At 39.6% G+C, this 27,521-nt stretch overlaps 1 long non-coding RNA gene across 1 annotated transcript in view; it reads right to left on the bottom strand.

Moving 5' to 3' along the window:
• LOC104590615 (uncharacterized) overlaps window positions 1-20,795 on the bottom strand; it is a 40,086-nt gene extending 19,291 nt beyond the window's left edge. The window contains exon 1 of the long non-coding RNA XR_734132.2: window positions 20,232-20,795. This is a non-coding gene — a long non-coding RNA (uncharacterized LOC104590615). The remainder of the gene's footprint in view (window positions 1-20,231) is intronic.
• Between the last annotated feature and the right edge of the window lie 6,726 nt (window positions 20,796-27,521).

Genomic DNA, 27,521 nt, shown 5'->3' on the forward strand with positions numbered 1-27,521 from the left:
AGAAGCAAAAAGCAAAGTGTGGTAGCTACATCCAGTGCTGAAGCTGAATATCGAGCAATGGCTCATGGAGTGGTTGAAATTATGTGGATAAAGAATCTGTTGAGTGAGTTGGGTTTTCCAGTGGACAGACCTATGACCCTATTCTGTGATAACAAAGCAGCCATAAACATTGCTGCTAACCCTGTGCTACATGATAGAACTAAACACATCGAAGTCGACAAGCATTTTATCAAAGAGAAGGTTATCACAAGGGAAGTGTGTACTCCCTATGTCAACTCTGAGGATCAACTTGCAGACATCTTTACCAAAGGACTACACCACTCACGACATCATGATTTATGTGACAAGTTGGGCATGATTGACATCTATGTCCCAACTTGAGGGGGAGTGTTAACAGCTGTTATTTTTCCTATGTATAGTACCGTAGGGATACTATTGTACTTTTACTCTTTTTTATTTTAGTTGTTGTCGCCCTAGTATATATATTAAAAAAGTTGCGCCGCCAACAATCTTTTTTTGCTCTCAAATCTCTCTTCTCTCTTCTTCTCTCTCTCTTTTCTCTCTTCTTCCATTCTTCTCTCCTGCATAACAAGGGTGTTGGGGAATCTTTATCACAAGTGTGTACACACCAAGCTATGCCAAGCTCGGCCAAGTTGGGTCATAGGCACAAGTGTGAGTGCATGTGTATGTCTGTTTACTCAAAAAAATATTTTTAAATGATTTTTTGTTTTAAAACTTCAAGTGTCTTTATTATATTCTAAATGACTTATTTTAAAATTCATTTCAAAGTTTTACAACCTTTCATTAGTGTCTTATTTAGTTTGTATCCATTCTCATAGGTGGCTTTGGGTCTATATAAACCTAGGGATGATGAAATTAAGCACATACAAAAAACAATTCCACATTACTTCTGCTATTCTACTTCCGTATCCATACATTTTCAAGTGCATTGTTACCAAGTACCATCAATGTTATTGAATCTTTTAGTAAAATGCATACAACCTTTTATGTGCTAGACCTGATCCAAATGAGGTGAAATTCTACTTAAGGATAGTGTCTCTGACACACTTCAATCGATAAATTCTTTCTTGTTTCTTTTATTTTATTTTCATATCCTTACATGATTAGTAGTATAATTCTACACTTCCTACATTTACTTCTAGAAATAAGTTGATTGAAAAAAAGGTTGGATACATTGGTTATGTGGTTAAAATCACTAGAGTCAATAATCAAAAGGACATTGGTTATGAAGAGCTAGCCAAGTTATTTCCTACAACATTCTCCAAATGCCCCAAATATTTGTTGTACTTTTCAAATTCTGTTGTGGCAATTTCTAGTCTAAAATGACAATCAAGTGGGTTTCTCAGAACAAAATCTCTGCTCATCTAGTGTTGTTGCCAAATTTGCATTACCAATTTACCATCCTTTCTATAATTTCTAAAACTGGCTAGCTCAAGATTGAGACGTAATTTTCAGCAAGTTTCCCCTGTATGTGTGGGTTTCTTGTAGAACAAATAGAAAATTTCCTTCTTTTTCTCAGCACCACAATCAATTGGACCAGAACTCCCCCTAGACTTCATACTAGTATGGCCAAATGATAAAAACCATTGCCTATAACATAACTTGCCTCCTACTCTCCTCATTATGAATAAGAGAGTATGCCTGAGAGAAACAATTATTCATAAGTGAGGATATGTTGTCTCGTGGTGTCATACTTTGGATTTAGACTTGTGAGAAACTCGAACACCTTGTCACTCCACCAAGTTCCTATAAATACAACGTCCTTAAGATAACTCCATTCTACATACTACACGTGATCCAATTCCTCCTAATAAGACTATAAAGTAGAGAAACACAATGCAAAAGATATCTCCCCTTGTCATTACCTAATATTGGTCCTAGCTATTTGGGGTCTTGGGAGGAGTAGAATAGGTACAGTCCTAATATTTGGCTTTTTTTTTTTGCACAAAGTGGCTGCCCTCAAACTCAAACCTGTGTTCTTACACTTGCTAGCCTGAGATTTTACCATTACACCAAGTAATGGCCCCTAAGAGATTTCTCCCCCTATTTAAGATTATTCACTTCACTCCTTAATTGATATACTCTAGCCACATTCATTGTTTGGGAGTAAGTCTCTACAACACCATTCCAAAATTCTTTGGTTTTCATCCACATAGCTTCTATTAGTGTGAGGCTGCATGGAATTCATAAGCCATGATATAACCATGTAGTTAACCTACACCCACTTATCATGAGAAGCATCTACACTATCAAATTCATCTATACTACCTATAATGTAACCTAACTTGCCACAATCACCAAAATAGATATGAATAGACTAAGCCTACTCCAAGTAATTAACGCTACCCAGTCTAATGGTGGTTATACGGTTGCAGGGTTCTCTATAGACCCAATAGAAACAACCCTAGACTTCATGTTTCGCTTTGGATCATTCCCAAACTGCTCCATTGCTTCAAAATTCAGTTTCAAAGATACTTGAAAAACTCCAGATTCCCCACCAATGCCTATTGATCTCCAAATGAGTTGAAAATAATCCAATGAAGCACAAACCACCAGCCCCAATCTGTTTCCTTGGTGACCGATTTGATCCTACCTCCACTTCTTTGGTTGCTTTTGATTTTGGGTAAGAAAACTCCAATACCAACTCCTGGGCTTTGAAACTCTCCAAAATCCTCTACCAAACAAACAACTTGATATAACAATGATTAGCCACTCAAACTTCCATACGCCCCGCTAATACTAGTAATATATGGAATTTCAAAGAGGAGAAATTGAAGGAACCTGCTCTGATGCCAAGAAGTAAATCAAACCAGAAATGGCCCTGGTGATTGTTTGATTTATTTGGTGAAAAAAAGAAATAGTGGAGGTGTACTGATGCCCCATTATGTTTTATATGAGCAGATGATAATGGATGATAGAATTACATATATGCCCCTAGTAAGCAACTGCAATAAGAAAGAAAAGAAAGCAAGGGCCCAACAGGCCCATTAAATAATCAGCCCAATATAAATAGAAACAAAAGAGACCCTATAAGGAAATAAACTTGTAGTTCGACAGAGAAGAGAGAAAAAAGAAGAATGTATTCTGAATTCTAGACCTGGCGGTGCCTAAGTTAGTATTTAAACTTAGGGCGACAGTTCATAAGAAATACAAGAGGAAAGGGCAGAAATGCCCCTACTAGGCCACAGGCCGCTACACATTACAACACTCCCCCTCAAGTTGGAGCATATATGTCAATCATTCCCAACTTGTCACATAGTTCATTATGCCGTAGATAGTGAAGGCCCTTTGTAAGAGCATCTGCTAGTTGTTCCTTGGAACTGATGTAAGGAGTACACCGGTTCAATATGCTTGGTCAACTTATGAAGTGCAGACTTGTCAAGTTTCTCCCTTATGAAGTTTCTCCCCTTATGTAAGGAGTACAGACTTCCCCCTTTTCAAGTTTCTCCCTTATGAAGTGCTTGTCAACTTCAATATGCTTGGTCCTGTCATGAAGAACTAGATTGGCAGCAATATTAATGGCTGCCTTGTTGTCACAATAGAGAGACATTGGGCCATTGACAAAGAGACCCAACTCTCCAATCAAATTATTTACCCATAGTACTTCAGCAACTCCATGTGCCATGGCTCTATACTCAACTTCAGCACTAGATCTGGCCACAACACTTTGTTTTTTGCTTCTCCAAGTAACCAAGTTTCCACCAACAAAGGTACAATATCCACTAGTTGATTTCCTGTCATCAACTACCCCAACCCAATCTGCATCTATGTAGACCTCCACTTTCATATGATCATGTTTCTTGAAAAGTAACCCAGTTCCTGGATACTTCTTCAGATACCTGAGAACCCTCTCAGCTGCCTCTAAATGGGTGGATGTTGGGGCATGCATAAACTGACTAAGTACACCAACAGCATAAGCTATATCTGGCTGAGCCATTGATAGGTAGAGAAGTCTTCCTACCAGCCTTTGAAATTTCTTGACATCTATCACGGGTTCTCCAATACAATCACCAAGCCGATGGTTTTCCTCAATAGGAGAATCTACAGGCTTTGCTCCTAACTTTCTTGTGTCCTACAAGAGATCTAGCACATACTTCCTTTGGGAAATGAAGATGCCCTTTTTTGAGCGAGCAACCTCAATACCAAGGAAATAACGTAGTTATCCCAGATCTTTCACCTCAAACTGCATAGCAAGGAATTCTTTGACCTTTTTAATCTCAGAGTCCCAATTCCCCATAATCACAATGTCATCAACATAGACAATTAATACCACAACATTCTTCTAGTTTCTCTTGACAAATAGAGTATGGCCAGATTGGCACTGCTTGAACCCAATTTGCTGAAGGGCCAAGTGAAATCTATTGAATCAAGCCCTTGGGGATTGTTTCAAACCATATAAAGATTTTTTTAGTCTGCAGACTTTCCCTTCACACCCTTGTGCTACAAACCCAGGAGGTTGAATCATGTACGCTTCTTCTTCCAGATCCCCATTTAATATTGCAAATTTTTATGTCCAGTTGGTGGAGCTCCCAATCAAAGTTAACAGCCAAGGATGGTATAATACGAATAGTGTTCATTTTAGCAACTGGGGCAAAAGTCTCAGCGTAATCAACCCCATACACCTGAGTATACCCTTTTGCAACTAACCTGGCTTTCTACCTCTCAACAGACCCATCCGTTCTATGCTTTACTGTGAATACCCACTTGCATCCCACTGGCTCTTTGCCTTTAGGAAGATTCACCAACTCCCAGGTGTTGTTTTTGTCAAGAGCACTAATTTCTTCCTTCATTGCCTCTGTCCATTCAGGTATAGATAAGGGTTCTACAATACTTTTGGGAATGGAGACACAATCAATGGCAGTCAAAAAGGCACTAAATGAGGGAGCAATGTTTTTGTAGGACAAGAACTAAGCAATAGGATGCTTAGTAGTACATGATTGAACCCCTTTTCTATGAGCAATTGGGACATCAAGATCATTAGTTGAGTCATCAATAGTAATAGGTTCAGTAATAACAAAAGGAACAAGGGTACCTAGATTTTCCTTCAAGGAGTCAGATGGTGCTGGATGTATAGTCTCAAGTTGCTCCACAGCCTTTGAGTTCAGTTGTCCCTTATGGCGCCTCAAGAAGACACGAAATGGAGAGGAGTCAGGAATAGAGGGAAGAGGAATTTGAGGAGTTGGAGCTTGCCTCTCCTCCTTCACACTATTCTCCCCCTGAGGAGAGGCTTGGAAGAAGGGTTCAGATTCAAAGAAGGACACATCCATCGACACAAAGTACTTATGTGTGACCGGATTGAAGCATTTGTAACCTTTCTGGGAAGAGGGATAACCCAAGAAAACACATGGAACAGATTTGGGATCCAATTTACCCCGACTGGGAGAAAGATCATGAACAAAACACTTACACCCAAACACACGTAGGGGAATGGAAAATAAAGGGGATTGAGGAAAAAGAAGTTGATGTGGGGCCTTGTATTGCAGGAGGTGCGATGGCATGCGATTAATAACATAAGTTGCAGCCATCACAACATCAACCCAAAACCATTTTGGAACATGCATGTGAAGCATCATACTACAGGCAACTTCAAGGAGATGGCGGTTCTTCCTTTCAGCAACGCCATTCTGTTGTGGTTGTTAGCGTAGGGGTATTTCTGTCTTTATACCCTGATTGATGTTGCTGATCTGTAATGTTGTGTTGAAACATGTGCTCTTAACTTAAGTAATGGCACATAGGTCTTTTCAGTTATGTTTTAATAATAATATAAATACTTACTGGCCGACTGGGAGAAGTCAAGTTGACTCTTTCAGTTCGAACCAAAATTCTCTCTTCTCTCTTTCTCTCTTTCTCTCTTTCTTTATCACTTTTTCTTCTTCTACATAACTGAACTCAGTCAGGCCGAACTCAAAGGCAGACCTGAATTATAACATGGTATCAGAGCTAGGTTAAATCTGCCTAGATTTCTGCTTGCCTAGGGTTCATTCTCTGCGCACCCTATCTAGGGTTTTCCTCTTTTTTTTCTGTGTTCGATTGGAGATAAGGGAAAGGGCTGAAAAGGAGTGATCGCCCTCTTCCCTTGGGGGTCTCTATGCCTCCAGTCAGGTCGTATGTGGTCGGTTGCTGTGATTTCTGAAATCACCCTCTCCTAGAAGAGGAAGAATAGAGGGCCGAACTGTGTGTGGCTGTTGTGTGTGAAGCGGCTGTTGTGTGTGGACTGCTCTCCTGCTCGCATGGGTGTTACTTCAGCGATAAGGTAAGAGATTTCAGTGCATGATATTTGTTATGGATTAAATAGGAGGTGTGTTTCAGACCATTTGCTAGGGTTTCGGCCAGTAAGTGCTAGGGTTTATGCTGGTTTCTTTGTGCATTTTGAAGGAAGAGATATGATCATATAGTGGTGAGATTTCAGGTAGTTGTAGGAGTAGGGTTTGTGGTGTGAGCACACTTTTCAGCAACAACAAGTGCTGAAATTAGTGTGACAGGTGTGATTTAGGGTTTGTGGTGTAAAGAGTACACATTCCAGCAACAATTAGTGCTGCAATCAGTGTGACAGGTGTGACCTAGTGGTGTGGAGTGTGCAGATCTCAGTGATAATAGAAGTCAGCAAGTGTGCAGAATTGGTGACAACATAATGGGAGACAATAATGATTATAAACCTAGTGTGATGGTGCCTACAAACTACCTGAATGTTCAGATGACCTCCATTAAGTTAAATGGAGAGAATTATGTGCCTTGGGCTAAATCCGTTGAAGTTTTTCTGAAGGCAAAGAAGAAGGTAAAACACATCAGAGAGGAGAAACCCTCCTCTGACTCTCACGAGTATGAAGACTGGGAGCAAGAGGATGCTCAGATCATCACATGGTTGTGGAACAGTATGGAACCCAGGATTAGTGTGAACTTCATGTTCCTTGATACTGCCAAAGATGTGTGGGACCATGCGAAGAAATTGTATTCGGGGCAGGACAATACAACCAGAGTTTATCAGCTTTATCAAGAGTACTTTAATCTGCAACAGGGCAATCAGAGTCTTGAGGAGTACTATGCCAACATGAAGAACATACGTAATGAGTTGAATGTCTATCATCCTCTCACTTCTGATGTCAAGATTCAGCAACAACAGAGAGAGCAGCTTGATGTGACTAGATTTTTGGTGGGACTAAAGTCTGAATATTAACCAATACGGGCTCAGATATTAGGGGGATCAGCTCTTCCGTCCCTAGAAGAGGTATTTGCTGGACTTCGGAGGATTTCTATCGGATCTACTGAGAACTCTAATATCTCAGATAGATCTGCCTTTGCTGCATCGAGAGGTCGTGGTGGTAGAGGTGGAGCTCGGGGAGCTCAGTCTGGCCGTGGTGTTGGTAGTGGTTCTACATATGGCCGAAGTGGCAATGGTGGGTCTACTTATAATCGTGGTGGTGGTCGTACTGGGAGTAGAGATTCAGGGGGAGCCCGTGGTAGAGCACGTAGCTCAGGCCTGAGGAAGTGCACTCATTGTGGTATGGATAGACATACCATCAACTATTGTTATGATTTACATGGTCCTCCCTCAACCTGAGCCAATCATGCCGCGACCGGTGACTCAAGTTCCAGCTTTAGACAAGAGAATCTATCATCTGACCAGTTGCCTCCTACATCCACAGATGGTCCCATGAAGGAGATGGTGAGGGTTCCCCATGATGAATATGAGAGGTTTATCCAATCACAGCAGAACACGGCGACTTTTGCTCACTCAGGTATGGCTTGTCTGGCATCTACACCCAATCCCTGGATCATTGACTCTGGAGCCTCCGATCACATGACTGGAACTCCAGGTGTGTTTTCCTCCTTATCTCATTGCTCAACATCACAATCTGTTACCCTTGCTAATGGTTCCACATCCTCAATTTGTGGTGTTGGTAATGTTGACCTAGATCCTGTATCCCTCTCATCAGCTCTGTATGTTCCTAAATTGCCTTTTAACCTTATGTCTGTTAGTAAGCTGACCAAATCACTTTACTGCTCCATTACCTTTTATCCTTCTATGTGTGTCTTTCAGGATCTCAAGACGGGGATGAAGATTGGTGGAGGGCATGAAGCAGGTGGACTGTATTATCTTGACGGTGGTGGTGGTAGAACTTCAACAGCTCTCCAGTCATCTCTTTCTCCTCTCCAGTGGCACTGCCGATTTGGTCATCCGTCGCTCAAAGTCTTGAAGTCCTTGGTTCCGTCCTTGAGTCAGCTTTTTGTTTTGGATTGTGACTGTATTATCTTGACGGTGGTGTTTCATGAAAGAACCAAGCACATTGAGATTGACTGTCACTTTGTGAGGGAGAAGGTGCTGAATGGAAAGCTAGACACTACACATGTTAATACAGGAAATCAGTGGGCCGACTTATTTACAAAAGGCTTGAGTCGGGGAAGAGTAGACTACATATGTAACAAGCTGGGAGTATATGATATATACTCACCAGCTTGAGGGGGAGTGTTAGCGTAGGGGTATTTTTGTCTTTATACCTTGATTGATGTTATTGATCTGTAATGTTGTGTTGAAACATGTGCTCTTAACTTAAGTAAGGGCACATAGGTCTTTTCAGTTATGTTTTAATAATAATATAAATACTTACTGGCCGACTGGGATAAGTCAAGTTGACTCTTTCAGTTCGAACCAAAATTCTCTCTTCTCTCTTTCTCTCTTTCTCTCTTTCTTTATCACTTTTTCTTCTTCTACATAACTGAACTCAGTCAGGCCGAACTCTAAGGCAGACCTGAATTATAACAGTGGTGTTCTGGCACATGAGCTTCTATAAAGAGATCCATGAGAGGAGAAAAACTCGGCTAAGTCATGATAGAAATACTCCTTCGCATTATCCAATTGGAAGATTTGGACTTCAACATGAAATTGAGTGAAAACCATGCGATGAAACTCTTGCACAATCTTGGGTACCTCTTCTCTCGAATGCATGGGATATAGCCAAGTGTATCTCGAATAGTCATCAATAAAACTGATAAAGTACTTGTACCCACCCTCAGTGGGTATGTTTACAGGGCCCCAAACATCAGAAAAGACAACATGGAAAGGAAAAGTAGATCTTTTATTATTTGAGTGCAGTCTACTTGTCCTCTTCTGACTCTTCTTATCAGTTTTTTGAGAACTGATCAATAACTCTTCTTATCAGTTTTTTGAGTGCAGTCTTCTTGTCGTCTTCTGACTGATCTTTTGGGTTTTCTGACGAGCTTGTTAGGCCTGATGCCAAACAAACCTCCATTTATCCTCGCAAAAACCTTAGAAACTAAGATCTTATGTTGACTTCTATTATTTAGAGTTTTGAATCTTCTAACTGTATTTAAAGTTCCCACAGCTTCCTCCAACTTCCCCACAGAGTTCTGAGCCCACCACCCCCTCCAATTCTTCTTCTGGATCCTTGATGCTATCCCCGCAACCTCCAACAAACTCTTTCATCTCTTGAATTATTGAGTTACCAGAATTGTAGTCAACCATAGGAGCAACCGTACTCTCATTCTCCCCAATCCTTTCCTCCATTGACCTGAAGGCTTCTTTTGCAAACTCCTCCCCTCCTAAGAAAAACAAACATAGAATTATTCTGACTTCCACTTACCCATTCACCACATTCTCGATGTCACAAGTCTTCTCTACCTTATGGATCTCATCTATCATCAGTTCATCCTCACTTTCCTCCCCCTAAATCCATTTTCAGCCCCCTGTTAGACAGTTTTGTATACCCTTAGCTTCAATCCGATTTGATGTACTTTTGACATTTAGTGTAAATAAATAAAGTGCATGTTTGATTCTTGTTGTTTGGTATAATTCTATGTAAGACCCTAAAACTGGACACTTATAGAGACTCGTGTTAGTTTTAAATGTTCACAGTCATTGGATAAGTCTGGGGAGATTTATCCTGCCAAGGCTGATACTGGTGTGCCACCAAGTGTTGGGATAGCCTATCTCGGCCACTAGGGTATTACCCAAGGCACATGCAGTATAGGATTACTCGAATCCTTGAACCGGACCAGATTTCCAATGTTGCCCTGGACCTTGGAGACAGATAGGCAAAACTAGAAAGTTACACCTGACCCCTAGACTCGATTATGACACTTCACTAGGTGTCGGATCGGGCAGTCTTTGATATGCCAATCAGTGAGATTCTTAGCGGGGATCAAAACCTGGGTATGTTGGGACAGTCTGAGAATTCATCTGAGTGGGTGATCATAGTGACAGGATCAACCCCTTTGTCGGACAAAGGTAATGATCGGGAATGCACTCTCTTTGATGGAAACCAAACTGCCGGCAGTTGATTTCAGTCGTTAGAATTTTGTTTTGCAAAATTAATATAGATATATATATATATATATGTATATGTACGGTTTCAAAATGTTTGCAAATGGTTTTAATTCCGGGATCCATGTGAGTAGAGAGTGCGGCACTGTTCCTTGCAGCCGAGGGAGAGGTCCTCTCTTGTCGGGCAGTGCTTGATCATTAAGGGCTGAGAGGTTAAGTGTAAGACCATTTAGGATAGTACCTGATGGGCTAATCTTGCACCTGCCCACATACCCTGGGTTTTTTATAAGATGGCTTGGCCCAAGGACCACTTAATGTAAGTGTTGGGCCCATAGGGTCCATGTGATGGGCTCAGGGGTTTACCGAGCTTTACAGTGTATTCGGCTGGGCTTAGTAATAAAGGTTGGGCCGAACCCATGTGGCTGGTGTGTAGATCAATGCTTGGGTCCCACACCATACAAAGAAGCCCAACTAGGCAGCAGATTGGAAACTAGTTAAGCACTGAACACTTAAATGGGCCAAAAGCCCATTTCGAGCTGGGCTGATATGATCACCCATCTATGGGGCGTATCTGGGATTAAAGTTAGAAAAGGATTGGGCCTTTTAACCTTATCCACTCTGGGAGACCAAATTCAAATCAGATTTGAATCTGGTAACCTCCTGATAAGATCAGGAGTAAGCTAACTTAATCTGAAGATAGGATTAAGATCATCCCCTATCCAAATACTGATTTGGATTGGGATAACTCCTAATTAGGAGGTTTTCTTAATCAAGAAGAAAGGAGGAGAAACCCTAAGAGAGATCAATATCAGATTTCAAACAAGGGTTTTTGTGCAAGCAAGAAAGCATCCTGCGAATAGAGATTGGATCTCATATAGACTCCAGAAAGAAGAGAAGCTATTCAGCCATCTTCATCCCAGGAGTTCTCCTCCAGCCGCCGCCATTCTTCCTTACAAGATTCAATCTTTGAAGAAGAAAGAAATCAAGAAATTGTTTCTTGACATCAGCTTTGCAGAAAAGGCTGAAAAAATCTGGTGCTTAGAGTTTCTAGAGGATTCTTGCGAAGGATCCAGTGTGTAGGACGCACTCTGCTGGTTCCGTTCCACATACAGCTGTGTCATCTTCAGCAGGAGCGGATCTTGGTGTCCTCTTTGGGCGTGAACACCAACTTTGGGGGATACTGCTTCTTTGGATCAAGTATAATTCCTCCCTTTCCTTTTGGTTCAGATCTGGTTCGATTATGGTTCAAGTAGGATCCTTGAATATTGTATTCTAAATTTAGGGAATATGATTCCCAGTTGGAAGAAGGTAGGAAAATTTTTGAAATTCGCCCACCCATTCCGCAACCTTCATGGCGTCCATTAGATGGATCCTACCATTCTTTCAGTGGTATCGGAGCCACAGGTTCGAATCTTGAACCAAAAGAAAATCAGATCTGAACCTGCGCAGATGGACAGAAGATGTTCTGCCAAGGTTTGTGCAGATTGTTTTCTTTATTTCAAGAAACTGTTTCTAGTTAAGGGTGATTGATCTAAAATTAATTTTTGTTAAATCCAAAATTTATTTAGAACTGTTCTTTATTTATTTTGATTTAATGGACTGTTCGAACCTGGAGATCGCAGTGCAGATTTGGCGCAGATGGTCTGCGCACCCTTTTTCCATTTATCCTTTTTAATTCAATTCGGTCTGTAAATAATTTTTTTATTTTATTTTCTAGACTGGATGTATAGGATTTGATCAAGAATTAATTAATAGAAATAGGATTTCTGTAATTTTTTATTTTCTTGATTAAAGAAGAATGAAGAAAAAGGCGGCGCTGAAGATTTGCAGATGGAGAAATCGCTTTTTGCGATTTGCAGTTTGTGAAACTGCAACCCTAGTGATTAACCTCTGTTTTGCAGGTGGTGCGAACAGTCCATACTTGATTTGTGATTGTTTAAAATCAAAATGATTAATTTCAGATCTTTCATGTATTAATTCTTGAATTGAAAATCAGTTTCGGACAATTCCATACTAGATTGGACCAAAACTGTTTGGACCGAATCTAGGTCACGGATGACCTGTTATTTCCCAGTTTTGGTGTGACTACAATATTATAAGGATCTCTCCGGTGGTTAACACACTTAAACACTCTTGAAAGCCTGGTAGACCGGAACTGTTGATTCCATACAGGTCTGAAATCAATCTAAACCTTTTTTTTTGGAGGATTGATGCTGGTCAGTGTTCAGTTTGTGTCCAAACCGAACTGTGTGCATGTGAACTGCTTATTTGGGGTGCTTCTAGGAATTTGTTTTTGGTGTCAGGAGGGATCCTAAGTTGTGTGTTGAAACTAAATAGTGTCCTTAACCATGTCCTCTAAGAATTCTACAACTTTTGGGGTTTCAGGAGGTCAAAACGGAATGAGTGGGGGATGGATATGAGTTTTCCTATGGCTGTAATTCCCTTTGATGGACTGAACTACCTTGAATGGTCTAGGGGAATTAAACTCTACATTACTACTAGGGGGAAGATAGGATATATCAATGGTAAAGTGAAGGAACCTAAGACTGGAAGTGTTGAATATGACAGGTGGAACCAAGAAAATAGTATGGTGGTGTCATGGCTTTTGGTTTCCATGCTACCACAAGTAAGGAAAACATTCATATGGGCTGAAACAACTTCTAAAATATGGGAACAAGCGAAATCTACCAATTTGGAGCAGAGGCATTATGCCAAGATATATCAACTGCAAGCTGAATCCTCCACTTGCAAGCAGGGGGAGAGAAGTCTCTTAGCGTACTACTCAGATCTGACATCAAAATGGAAGGAACTAGATCGGTACCAAAATGTGAATTGGAAGTGTGATAAAGACGCAAGGGCTTACAAGTCACTTGTTTCCCAGCAATGAGTATTTGCTTTTCTTTTGGGGCTGAATCCTACATATGAGTCTATTAGGGTACAGATCTTGAGAAATAAAGACTTGCCTTCAATTCAAGAAGTTTATGCCTTAGTTCAATCTGAAGAGAGCAAAAGATGTGTGATGAATTGTGTGCAGAGGGGGAACCAGTTGCTCTAGCTGTCTGAGGAGGTACAAATTCAAATGTCAAAGGCTCTTCTAAGAAGGGTGATTCACAAAAGAGAGTGGATGACAAAGACAAACTTTGGTGCACTCACTGTCAAAAGACCAAGCACACTAGAGACACATGTTGGGACCTCCATGGGAAGCCTAAATGGGTTCAAGAATTGAGTAAGAAATCAGCATTTGATCAGAGTAAAAAGCCAACCCAACAGAATCAGAAGAAATATAACTCAGCAAATGTGCCATCTCAAGAGACGGTCCCATGGTACCTCAGGAGCAAGCCCCTAGTTCTAACCCCAATGAAGAGATTATCAACTCCTTTCGTGATCATTTGAAATTATATGGTAGAACGCTTCGCTAGATGGACTCTGGCCATACTTCTTCTACAACCTTTGCGTCTACATCAGGTAACACTGCCACTGCTTTCCATGTTTCATCTCATACTTTTGATTCCCTCTAGATAATTGACTCTGGAGCCTAAAACCACATGACTAGCAAGTCAACTTTATTTCAAGCATACAACCTCTTAGGGAGAGATAAGGTGAGACAGGTTGATGGATCATTCTCCACCATAGCCAGCCAAGGAACCATATCTCTTCCACTCGATCTTGCCCTATCTAATGTGTTGCATGTTCCTAAATTACCTATCAATTTACTTTCCATTAGCACTATTACTCACTCCTTGAATTGTTCAATTACCTTCTTTCCTTCTTCATGTGTCTTTCAAGATTTGACCTCGGGGAAGACGATTGGTAGAGGAAGCATGATGGATGGTCTCTACGTGTTGGAGAATAAAGCTAGTCTTGTGACTACAAAGTCCTTAATTTCATCTAATGAGAGTCACGCCTACTTATGGCATAGTCATCTTTGTCATCTTTCTTTTTGAGCCATTAAAACTTGTGTTTCCAGAGTTATTTAAGTCTTTATCAATTAGTGAATTACAGTGTTAGACATGTCAATTGAGCAAACATTGTAAAAGTTCTTTTCCCTTAAGAAATAAAAGATCTGAATTTCCATTTCATATTGTCTATTCTGATGTTTAGGGCCCTATTACTCTATCTTCTGAGACATGACATAAGTATTTCATTACCTTGATTGATGACTACTCTAGATATACTTGGGTTTATCCTATGCGATCTAGAGATGAAGTGCCAAAGATTGTGAGAGATTTTCAACACATGATTTTTACTCAATTCCAAACAGAGATTCATATTTTCCAATTGGACAATGCAAAGGAGTACTTCCATAGTGATCTCAGAGAGTTCTTTGCTTTGTGTGGATCTCTTCATCGGAGTTCTTGTGCTAGGACACCCCAACAAAACGATGTCGCTAAAAGAAAAAATCGCCATCACCTCGAAGTAGCTCGTGGTTTATTACTCCATATGAATGTTCTGAAACACTTTTGAATGGATGTTGTCATGTGTGTTGCATATATCATCACTGTATACCATCTCGGTTACTAGAGTATAAGGCCCCACATCAACTGTTGTTTCCTACAGATCCTCTATCCCCTACTCCAATGCGTGTCTTTAGGTGTCGTTGCTTTGTTCATGATTTGTCCCCTACCTGTGGTAAGCTCAATCCTCATGCCATTCTCGGTGTTCTCCTCGGTTACCCCTTATCTCAAATGGGTTACCATTGCTATGACCCTGCTTCACACAAGTACTATGTCTCCATGGATGTATCCTTCTTTGAGAGTTAACCTTTTTTCTCGATTTCTCCTCAGGGGGAGAGTAAGTTGAGGAGAAACACACTTAGGCTCAATTACCTCCTCTTCTTGATCCTCCATTTCGTGTCTTTCTTCGCTGCCATAAGAGCCAGCAAAGTTCAAGAGTCGTGGAACCTAAAACCATGCAACCAACATGCTGTGGATGCGTTCGTGGGGAGGACGTACAGCCGTCGGCAGCAGCAGTGAGGAGGGGCCCACAAGGCGGCAACTTATCTTATCAGCTCTCAGCTTATCTTATCTTATCCTTAGTAGTTTTCCTTATCTTCTAGAGTTTCATTTATCTATTAGAAGTAGGAGTCTGATTGATCTTAAAGTGTGATTTATCTCTATCTGCAAGTAGTCGAATTCTACAGGGAGTCCTTCCCACCTCTTGTAATCTCCTATTTAAGGAGATGCGAATTGAGAATAAAGGCATTCAGTTTTCAGTCAAGGAAAGAGTTAGGAGAGTTAGGGTGATCTCTTGAACAAATCACCCTTAGGTCGCCACGATAGGGTCTGCACGCAAAGGGAGGGGCAAGGGGAAGCTAGAGGTTCACCCCGTGGACCGACCCGTGACGAGATCCTACGCCCGGGCCCATAACATTTTGGTATCAGAGCCAAACGTCATGGGCGATATGGAGCAGCTATCATCCAGGGTCCACGAATTGGAACACCGACTCGTGGAGAACCACGCGGAAGTGAGAGAAATCAAGGAAGATGTCCGAGAGCTTCGTCGCCTACTCGAGTTGTATTTCTCCACCAGGGAGAGGAGCCCTGAAGGGGCAACCACCACCAACAGCCGCCGACCAGATTTGGCGGAGGCATCCGGCGAACGACAGATCACCACCCCAACAGCGGTCATACCCAAGTATAGTCGGCTGGAGTTTCCCTCATACAGCGGCAGCGGCGACCCACTGGGATGGTTGTATCGCTACGAGCAATTCTTTCGCAATCAGCGCACGGAGGAGAGGGATAAGGTCAGTCTGGCCGCGTTTCATCTGACAAAAGAAGCACAGCTCTGGTTCTACCGGGTAGAGCAGGAGGAACCAGGACTTAGCTGGGACCAGTTCAAGTCCTACTGCCTCCTCCGGTTCGGGCCCCCATTGACAAGCAACCCATTGGGGGAGCTAATTTATCTCAAGCAGACCGGGACCGTAGCCGAGTACCAGCGGCAATTTCATACTCTTCTCGCTAGAGCCTCCTCAGTGCGCCGCTAGAGCCTCCTCAGTGCGCCCAGATCAGCAGGTGGATATGTTCACTGCTGGATTAGTCGAGCCCCTGAGAGTCGATGTAGAAATGCAAAGCCCTCCCAACCTGGTCACCGCCATGAACCTAGCTCGCGCTTTCGAGCACAAGCTACAGATCAGTTGAGGGTCTTTCAGCATGGGGCGTTCAGCGACTTCATGGACAAACCCGAAAACAACTGGAAGAGGGTCTTCTTTGGCAGCCAACAGGGAACAAAGGCTTCACACAGGTAGCACTTCCAGATCGTCACCCAGGATAGGAAGCAGCATGACGGCACCTCCCATCAAACGCTTATCTAGAGCTGAGATGGCGGAGCGCTGGGCAAGAGGCCAATGCTTCAACTGCGACGAACTGTACTCAGTCGGGCACTGATGCAAGCGGCTATTCTGCCTCCTGGTAGACGAACTGGAGGAAGACGAGGAGGAACCCACAGCACTAGAACCCGAGATCTCCCTCAACGCCATCACCAGGATACAGAACTCTCAAACCATGCAGCTACAGTAGTCCAAACAGGAAGAGGAGAAGAAGAAGAAAAAGAAGAAGAAGAAGAAGAAGAAGAAGAAGAAGAAGAAGAGAAGCAGAGGGGTCAGTCGAAAATCTGATGGTTAACCCATTTAGTTGACCCCCTTAATCTATATTAGCTTCTAATCATGTTTACAAAGACAGAAATGCCCTTACTTAAGTGTGGGGCAGAGTAACTCTAATAACACAGCCACATAAGCAAGTTACTTAATAAACAGAAGAAGACTAAACTACCCCTATTCGACACATCTTAACACTCTGACAAAACATCCTAACAGGGCTTTTTCCATCCGACCTTACACCCCAGTTGCCAGCCTTCAAATTCCAATTGAAAACCTCTGACTGAGCCTTCTTGCCAAAGTTTCGACAGGTCTTCGTCAAAGTCCTCAAATCCCAATGGTCCAAAATGAACACATAGGGCTTCAGTGAAGTCAACCCAAGATACTTGGGGTGGGATCATCGAAACCATTGGAACCATAAAACGGCTTCTCCCTCCAAGTGAAATGAAGCAACAAGAACTCTTTGATTGTTGTGAGTGTTGTGAAATTTAAGGTACCTCTCAGCTTTAAAAATCCATGGAGTGGGATCATTTCCAATGAAGGATGGGAACTCTGGTCGCACTACAAATGGTTGGTATATTCTGATGTTGTCTACCTAACCCTTGAAGCACCAAGGGTTTTCTCTCTTCCAACTCACGGGGAAACCAATAGATGAACTCTCTTGATAGCACATGGTTCCCACTCATCTTCTTTTCAAAAACCCTTTTGATCTACATTGAAGCCCCCTACAATCTTCTTCTTCTCACATATTTTTATAGGCTCAAGAAAGTAATTGTTTTTACCCAAATCAATGCTGTTACAAGAAGGGGACCAGTTTTCAGTCAACATTAGTCCCAGACCAGTCTCCAAAGTATAGAATTCAATCACCCTATCCCCAACATCCAGTAAAGCTCTTCTTTGACCAAAAGGAAGATAGAGACTCAATCTTGAATTCCCATTTTAGATTTGATTTTTTTCTACTATACTCTCTTAATCTGTCACATCAGATGGAACCTTAACAATATGTCTCCTCCCCAACCTTCTTTGTCACTTTCGAACAGCAGTTTTTTAATTTGAATGAACTGCTGATTGTAAGAAGCTGTTGATTCTCAGATTGTGAATCAACTTCTGCCTTCCCCCTGTTCTCTCCTGTCCCACTTGATTCCAAAGAGGCCTGCAATTGTTTGGCCTTTGTTTCTTCACCTCCGGACCCAGATTTGTTAGCTGTTTCCCCTTCCTTCTTCAGTAGAGAAACCTGTATCCTTTGCACCAATAGCTTCCAAACCAGACCCCGTTTACCTTCTGGGATACAAACAAGTTGTTTTTGTTGTATCCAAAGAATTCCACTACCACCACAAACCATCTTTTCTGGTTACATTTAAGTTCTGCTAGATACCTTCTTCTTGATACCAACACTTCCACCCCACTTTTTTGATGGAATATAGTGCCCCATCAATAAACCCTTTCAATCATTGTGTGGCTTCTCCAATTAAAAAAAAAAATGTTGCTTCACTTTCCTCTCTGATCTTTAGAGTGATTTGTCCTGTAACCTTACCCTCCTCTAGCGGCAACTTCTTAGCTTCAATCTTCAGTTCAGCTCTCCATCTTGTGGCTGCAGTGAAAGACCCTTCAACTCCTTGCTCTGCTCTCCACTCCATCAAATCTCATAACAACAACAACAACAACAACAACAATAATAATAATAATAACAACAATAACAATAATAACAATAACAATAATAATAATAATATTAGAATACGACTTCTAATATGGGAAGTTGGGAGCATGGTATCTTGAAGCCTCACTTCTTCCGATCAAAATTCATTTTGTTTCTATCTCTCCAAATGTCCCAATAAACCGCAAAAACAACAATTCTCTAGAAAGTTCTTGCCTTCTTACTACTAATATGGATGGTCATGAAGAAAATATTTCACATAGATAAACTGTCCTGAAATGTATCTTGAACCCTCTACTTTTTAAATGGTCAGCAACAAGAATGTTGTCAAGAGTCAAGACCAAGCAAACCATAAATGCATCTTCCTCAGGGTAATAGAAAAGCTCTAAATGCCACTAGTATTAAAAAATCCACCTGATTCAGATTATGGCATTGTGATAAAATGTGGCCAAAAAACAACAATGCTTCATTCTTTAAACTATCTTGAATCCAATGATGAGAAAGAGGTTTTGTTATATTCTTCCTCGGCAGAAAGAGTAAAATAATTCCTCTAACTCTCTATCCACCAAAACTAATCTAAAAATTGGAGCCCAACAACCTGGTTATTTACATTGGTTGATTATAATATCCTTTTCAATTTAAATGACAAAGTCTAGGACACAAGTGAAATCTTCAAACACCACACAATTCATCATCCTAAAAATGAATCCCAAATCCATCTCCCACCCTAAATTTAGTAAATTCTGGAAATAATAATTGAAAAAATATAATCCCCCCCCCAAACACAAACCATAAGTAGAAGAAACCTCTCTCAAATCCCACACTCCCACTCAAATCTAACCACCCCATACTTACAAGACCTCTTCTACATGATGCTTCCCTTTCAGTCCCAAACCTTCATAATCATGTGTCTCAAAAAGAGCTTCAATCAAAAAGTTAATTCTCCTAACAACCAGTCCATCCAACTTTTCTGGTATACATACTCGATTCTGTTTCAACAAATGATATTTCTTCCTCCTATCCTTGTCACGTATAAAATCAAAAATCCCCTTAGATCTTCTTCATTCTATCAGCCACTCTTATTCAACCACTAAGTGATAAGTACCTATATTTCCATCTCAGCAACCTTATCTACAACCAGCTGCCACATACATGCAGCAGAAGATTTAGCAGGATACCTGTGAAGGATAAGGTTTTGGTGTATTATATAAAATGTGTTTGATGTTATATCTGGCAATGCTCTGACATTCGTTTTATGTTATATTTGACAAGCACTCACCATACAACCCATCGTGACTGTCCAACTAAGTCACTTTTATATGCATGATACCTACGTAATCAAATAGAATCTCATTCTTACAATTCCTTTTCCCACTGTAAAAGTTAGAAACTAGCATGAAATTTACCCATGAAAAACAAAAAAAAAAAAAAAAACCATATCAAAAACTTGTAAAACTTATGGAGGATACGAGCACATTATGAAGGGTTTCTTTATAATCTACTATATGGGAATAAAACAAGCAGTAAAGGTATGGTACACAGGCATTCATGCAAATAAACAAACAAGGAACAGACAGATACGCGACAGAATCAACCAGATAAGAACAAAACCTAGAAGGCAAAGTACAAACTTGAAACAGAATTTCTGTCTATATAAAAAGCAAACAAGAAACAACTAGACGTACCCCTGAGCAGGAGGGATGCATGGTCATGTGTTTTTCTGCGGTGGGACTTGAAGTAACTGACCTGTCTTCCCCTTCTCAACCCAAACCGCTTACCAGACTGTCTCCCTACTTATCACGATTCTGTGGACTCCACTTTGTATTTGGAAATCAATAAAATATTCAGAAACCGTTGGTCTTCTGTTTTGTTGCTGCCCAGTTACCCTTCATGGCTTCACCTTCTCTTGGTCTCTGGAGAATCTCTCTGCCATATTTGTTTTGATTTCACCAACACTGTTGACAATAATCCACCAGGATATTCAGTAATCAGTATGATTCATGAATGGAACCCATTTTGAGATAACTTAATCTTGTGTCTGGGACCCAGAGCTTTCTTGGATCTAACTGCATTTTACTTGCCAAATATACTAAGACTTAACTCTGATACCAGTTGATTGGTTGTCAGCTTTGAATGTTTCATGCCTTTATTTGTAGATAGATCACATGGTGTCATCCCTTCCGACGTCAATTACCTTCTTTCGGTAGAGAATCTGGACACAACACAATGCCTAAAGGATCTCAGTGTGTCGGCTAGTGTTAAACCAGCGTTGACCCGACCCTGATGATTCGGATTTAAAGCCCGAGCCCAGATTGAGTTCGTAATTCAAGCTCATTTCGTATTGTAATTTGAGATATTCTGGTTGGGTTCATGTTGGTCAATGAATCTGTTTTAAAATTATACATGTATGTATGTACATATAAATATATATGCATAAATATATGAATATATGTAAATATGTATATATATATATATATATGAATGTGTATAGTTGGATTGGATTCGAATTATCTAAGATTAGGCCCGGGCCTAGCACAAATTTTTGAGCTCGATCCCAACCCAAGACGAAAATTCCAAACCAATCCATGTAAAATTTCGAATTGAATTGTTTTGGGCTTAAGTAGGGCCCACCCAAGTCGCCCCCTACGAACAGGCCCTGTCAATCAAATCGATAGTATTACAATAATGTAATTGAACGAAGATGCACTGGTTGGGTTGGGTTCAAATTTCCATTTCATTTTTAAATGATTGAAGTCCCTGTGTCTCTCCCAACCCAAGATGTTCATCTGGTCTCTATCCTACACCTGGGTGGGACTATGGGTAATTTTAAGCCATTAAACTCCAATATTTAATTTGGAGAGTGATATGGTCATACCCTATGTTGCTTTTGAAAGTAGTATTTTGGGTTGGAATTAGACTTGTTTATAGGGCGGGCTTTAGGCCCAATTTTACACTGTTTTGGGCTCTGGCAAAAGTCGAGCCCAAGCCTGATTTATGAACGGGCCTAGTTAGAATATTTCATATTGTTGAGTGAAATTAAAGCAGGAGCCTTATAATTAACATTCTAGATTAGGGTGAACTAGTTTAAGTTCAACATAAGCATTATTTTATATGTTATGTGACTTATGTCTATTGTCTGACACAATTCGATCACCCTGGACGAGAATGCCAATTCCTCAAATGGAAGATCTCTCTCCACATGGGAAAAAGCTCCCAAGAGGTTGGGTTCAAGTAAATACAGATGCATCAATGTCCTCTTCTTAGAACAGAACTTTGATTGGTTTTGTTAACGGACCGGACCCTCTTCTGGTGCCTTAATACCAGCTGGTGGTGCAAAGGTTCAACCCTCCTTTGTTCTTACTTGGAGGCCTTTTGCTCCAAGGAAAGCCTTGCCGTTGGATGAATGGATGCTCTTAATTAGTTGTGGCTCATCGGCAGTGATGGTAGAATAATGTAACTCCAGGAAATAATCAGTTCTCCCTCAAAGTCGGATCTTAGTGAGGCCTACCGAATTGTTTTTTATATCAAACCATTGGCTAGAACCTAGAAGCTTTTCATCTTGCTCTTTCGATGGATTAGCAGAACTACTAATCAAGTAGGTTGCCACCTTGTGTGCGTAGAATAAAGCTTATTGGCATATTGTGCTGCTGTCACCAGGTTACCAATGATTGCAGAGTTTAGTTTGCTCAAGTCTATTTGTTTTTTAGAACAAAAAAAAAAAAAACGTTTTAGTAGACTTCTCATTCTAATATCATAAATTGATATTCACTTAAATCCATTTAAATGGATTTTAAAATAGTAAAAGTTAATTTCAAAATTACTAAGTTGGTATTAGTTTTTATTATTTTAAATGGAGTTTAAATTAATAAAATCTAACTTTTTAAATTAATATATCTTTATCAATATAGTTTCCTTTAATAACATTATTTTTATTACTTTATTAATAATTATAAATTTTTACCAAATACTTGCCTTTGACTTTGGTGCAAGTTATAAACACTAAAATCAAAGTATAATATGTGTGAGGTTTTTCCCATCTTTAATTGAACAAATGCATAGCACATGCTCTTAAACAGGTACTATATAAAGGAAATACTTGCTTTGGTTTTAGTGCAAGTCATAATAGCTAAATTTGATTATACAATGTTAACTTAAATCTTTAGGCTATGTTTGATTTGTTACTATAGACTCCATTCTTTTAGTTCTTACTTATTGTGGGTAAGAATGAGCAAGAATGAATCAGGTTACAAAATTCCTGCTATGGGTATCAGAGAAGGATAGTATATGATCAACACTTCATTCATTATTTGATGGATATATATGTTAGAGCAATTCAAGTGATATAGATTTGAATCAAGTGTGTGTTCACTAAGGATGTAATCGAGTTCAAAAATATAGAGCCCGAAAACTCGACTCGAGTTGATTCATTTGACCTACTTGAGCTCGGCTTGACTTGAGCCGATTATTAAAAAATTAATATTAAAGATTATAAATAAATCAACATTAAGTAGATTAAAACTAAAAATATATTAAACATTATAAATAAATTAATATTATAAATATTATAAATAAAAATATATTTTTGAAAGTCAATTATAAATGTATTCATTTGTATTATAAATAAGTTAATATAAAAAATTTAATGTTTATTTATTTTATAAATACAAATATATTAAAAATATTTTATTATGATAGTGATTAGGCTCGCAAGCCACTCAAGTCGGTTATTATGAAGCTCAAACAGCCCACACAAGTAAGCTCAACTCGCTTATACCCCTAGTATTCACCCACCTAGAAAAACAAATTATATTAATTCTAACTAATGTGAAAGGGCAATTACACCCCTCACAAACAAGGAAAATAGTAAAATACAAATACATACAAGGAAGAAAAAAAGGAGAAAATACAGCAAGATAGAATAAAGAAATGTACAATATAAACATGGTCCCATCACCCCATATCTCTACACCCCCCTTAAACTAATGTTGGGAAATAATCATTACTTTGTCACTAAGAAATTGATGGCAACCACGTGTTAGAGATTTGGTAGAGAGATCTACTAGTTGAAGACCAATAGACACTAGGGAAAGGTAATATATGGCCCGCAAGATAAAGATCGTGACAATTAACCTCAATATGATTTTTTTCTTTCATGGAATACTGGGTTTAAGGCAATTTTAATTCCCTGATATTATTTTCCATAAAGAGGGATGGGAGAAGATTAAGAAAGACCAAATGTCATTCAAGAGAGCACAGAGCCACAACAATTCACTATAAGGCATTGTGTAGTACTTTGCCTTAGTAGATGATTTAGAAACAGTCAATTATTGAAATGATACCAAGGAGTCTCCAAGAAAAACACACCACCCCATAGTAGAGTATCTATTGTTAGGGCACTCAACCTTAAGAGTGAACGGGTTGCCATAGTAATTAAGTGAGTGTGAAACACAAGTAGAATGACGTAAGTGGATCTGAGGAGGGTGATTAATCGGGGGTAGAAAAGAGTGGAGTACTTAATGGATCAATAGGAGACAAAGAACCAAGAAATGGAAGTGGAGGGGGAAGCAGTGTAGGGGCTAGAGCTGTTTGATGCCTCTTCATGTAGACCTAGAAATGTTGTATAGAAGGATAGATGACAAAGAAGACTCCAATGACCCTACAAATAGATGACCATTACGGGCTCGCGGGCCATGCCATGATGGGTCATGCCGACCCGTGGATTCCGAACCCTAGGCCCAACATGGCATAGATCGCGGGCCGTTGTGCCTTGTCGCAAATGGCACGGCCTGATTTACACCTCTACTCTAACCCCCTTTCATCACTTTTATTAACAATTCTAAGTCCGAGGACAATTACTTGGATTCCCTTAATGGGGCGGCCAACACTGTAAAGAAAATAAAAGAAGGCTCATAACTAAGAAACATAACTTTTAAATACTACTTAAAAGAAATAAAGAACACTAAAGCCCATTCGGCCAATTTTCACTACAATTCAAGTCACTTAATTTACATTTTCTTTAAAATGCGTGTACAATAAAGTAATATATGCAATAAAGAGTCATTAAATAGCATAATAAAGAGGTGGATTAATGGTAACCAAGTAATATATGAAAATAAGAGGTCACGATTTCAAGTCTTGTCACATTCATTTTAGGATTTCAATTACTTAAATAGTGGCCCAAGTAGTTTCATGAAATTGAGACCAGTTCATCAGTTTTTTTGTTAATCACCTAGTTTTCACCGGGTTTTTAAACATTACGGTTCTTGAGGTGTGACCAAACCAGCCAAGGCCTCAAGTAATAAGTTCAATCAACTAGTCCTGTCCTGTTTTTTAAACATTGCTTTTAGCAAACTTTTCTTGTGATCCTGATTTTGGCCCTTAGGTGGCTTGGTAGGACATCTAGTAATGTCTATATATGCAATTTGCAATAAGTACACATGTTCTTTTTCTTGCAACTAGAAGCAACATGTCCATATTCTTTACATTCATTGCACTTATGTTTCAGTATATTGGCAAAAATCAGATGAAGAGTTGCACTTATGTTTCAGCTTATTATTGTACAAAAATCAGGAAAACAATAAAACAAGCATTCATAAGATGAAGAGTTGTATAACATAGATGAATGAAGCAAATTAATAAGAAACAAAGTAGTGTTGGCCACCTCCACTCAAACGGAATTAGGTGTATGGAAGTCTAAAAGAAGGGTCCTCATCATACTCAAAAGATTCCCATTCTTGTGTTCTACCACCTCGTTCTGTTATGGGCTACCAAGGCAAGATCTCCTAGATTTAATTCCCTATTCTTTCAAAATGGTTTAGAAAGCACCTAATCTCCATCATAATACTCCCTCCTAAATTTGAATGTAGGATTTTCACCAAGAAATAACTTAAATGTAGGGAATACCTTCAAGTTCTTTCTCAAAAAATAAATAAATAAGCCCGTGTGCACCTGGTACCATCATCAATAAATGAAACAAAGTATTTATATCTAAGTTTAAAACCACAAAAGATGACCAAACATCACGATGTATAACATGAAAATGAACATTATTATGCTCTAAATTAGAAGATAAAGACAAGACATGACTTTTACTCAAACTAAAAATCTAGTTTATTTGTAGAAGAATGGCCCAATCATCTATTCTAAAGATGCCAAAAGTTGTTTCTACAAATAACTTCAGAGTTCAAAGTAGTAGATAATAAGCAATAAGAATCCAATGACTATACAAAATCCAAGGCAAACAACCACTCCAACCTACACCCCTTCCCCTTTACTACTCTAGTGCCAGGTCCTATATTAAGCAACCATCATGAAAAAAGGAACCAACATTACCATCATCAACTAAATGACCAACAAAAGTTAAATTAGCAATGAATTTAGGTACAAAAAGGGTTTCCAGAAGGTGAAATAAAGAAGTAGCAGAGGTAGACAAATACAAATCACTATGTCTTGTTATATCAAGTTTTTCACCATTAGTAATAACGATGCATTTATTCATAGGTGGGGGTTTAAGAGACTGACTAGAATTTGTGTTTGCCCCTATCATATGACTGGAGGCACAAAAGTCGATGATCTAGATATGGATAGATGAGGAACATTTAGAAGAAGACTTACCAAACAATTCAATGGCTTAGAACAAGAGATTGTAGAGAATACAAGTTGTCACACTTTTTCCTTAGTGAAAACACTAGATGTATCACCCTTCGGTCCAAAGGAAGAGGAAATCACAGAAGCATCATACTAACAATGTTCAAAGAATTGCATCGGTCATAGAACCAGAGAAGGGAAGGGTTCGGGTAAGAGGTTCAATTGGGATTGAACTGGAGGTCGAACTGTGTTGACATGGCATATGTATATATTATGGGTTATATAAACATTATATATAAAATACTTTACAACCTTTAATATACTTAAATAAAGTGGATGGATGACAATTTCCTTAATTTTTAAAGCAAATGACCGAGAGTTGAAAATTACACTTATAATAATCTAGATAATGCAAGAAAAAAAGAAAATAGAGAAAGAGAAAGAAGAATAAAGAAGTTTCAACAATAGGTTGTGAAAGAAGAAAAGAAGTGAAGAGATAAAAGAAGAATTCAAACCTCTCTCTGTAACCCCCTTTCATCACTTTTATTAATAATTCTAAGTTTGAGCACAATTACGTGGGTGCCCTTAATGGGGTAGTCAACACTAAAGGAATAATTAAAGTAAATAAAAGAAGGCCCATAATGCCCATAACTAAGAAGCGTAACTTTTAAATACTGCTTAAAAGAAATAAAGAACACTAAGGCCCATTCGGCCCATTCTCACTACACTCCCCCTCAAGCTGAGCATAGATGTCAATCATGCCTAGCTTGCTTACATAATGTTGAAGCTTTGCCTTTGGGACTCCCTTAGTTAGAAAATCTGCTAGCTACTCTTTCGATGCAATGAAATGTAGGCACACCTCTCTTGAAGCCACTCCCCTGTATAAAATGTTAGTTTAACTCAATGTACTTAGTTTTACCATGCTGAACTAGGTTGTGAGCAATGTTAGTAGCAGCTTCACTATCACAATACAACACCAGTGGCTCGTCACATGAAACACCTATCTCATTAAGGAGAGATCTTAGCTGTAACAACTCGGAAACACTATGAGCCATAGCTCTATTCTCTACCTCAATTGAAGATATAGTAACCATGATTGCTTTTTACTTCTCCAGGAAATAAAATTTCTGGCTACCATAGCACAATATCCTGATGTGGATATCCTATCATCCACATTTCCTGTCCAATCAACATCTATATATGCTTCTACCTTCATGTGTCCATGTTTAACAAATAATATACCCTTCCTGAGTTCTGCAGCAACCATATGTGTCTTTGGGAGCATGCATGAACTGGCTGATAACACTCACAGTATATGAAATGTCTGAATGAGTCATACATAGATAAAGAAGTTTCCCCAGTAATCTCTAAAACACTCCCCTATTAGC

The sequence above is a fragment of the Nelumbo nucifera genome, chromosome 4, assembly GCF_055504915.1.
Source record: "Nelumbo nucifera cultivar China Antique chromosome 4, China Antique-T2T, whole genome shotgun sequence".
NCBI classification, from domain to species: Eukaryota; Viridiplantae; Streptophyta; class Magnoliopsida; order Proteales; family Nelumbonaceae; genus Nelumbo; species Nelumbo nucifera.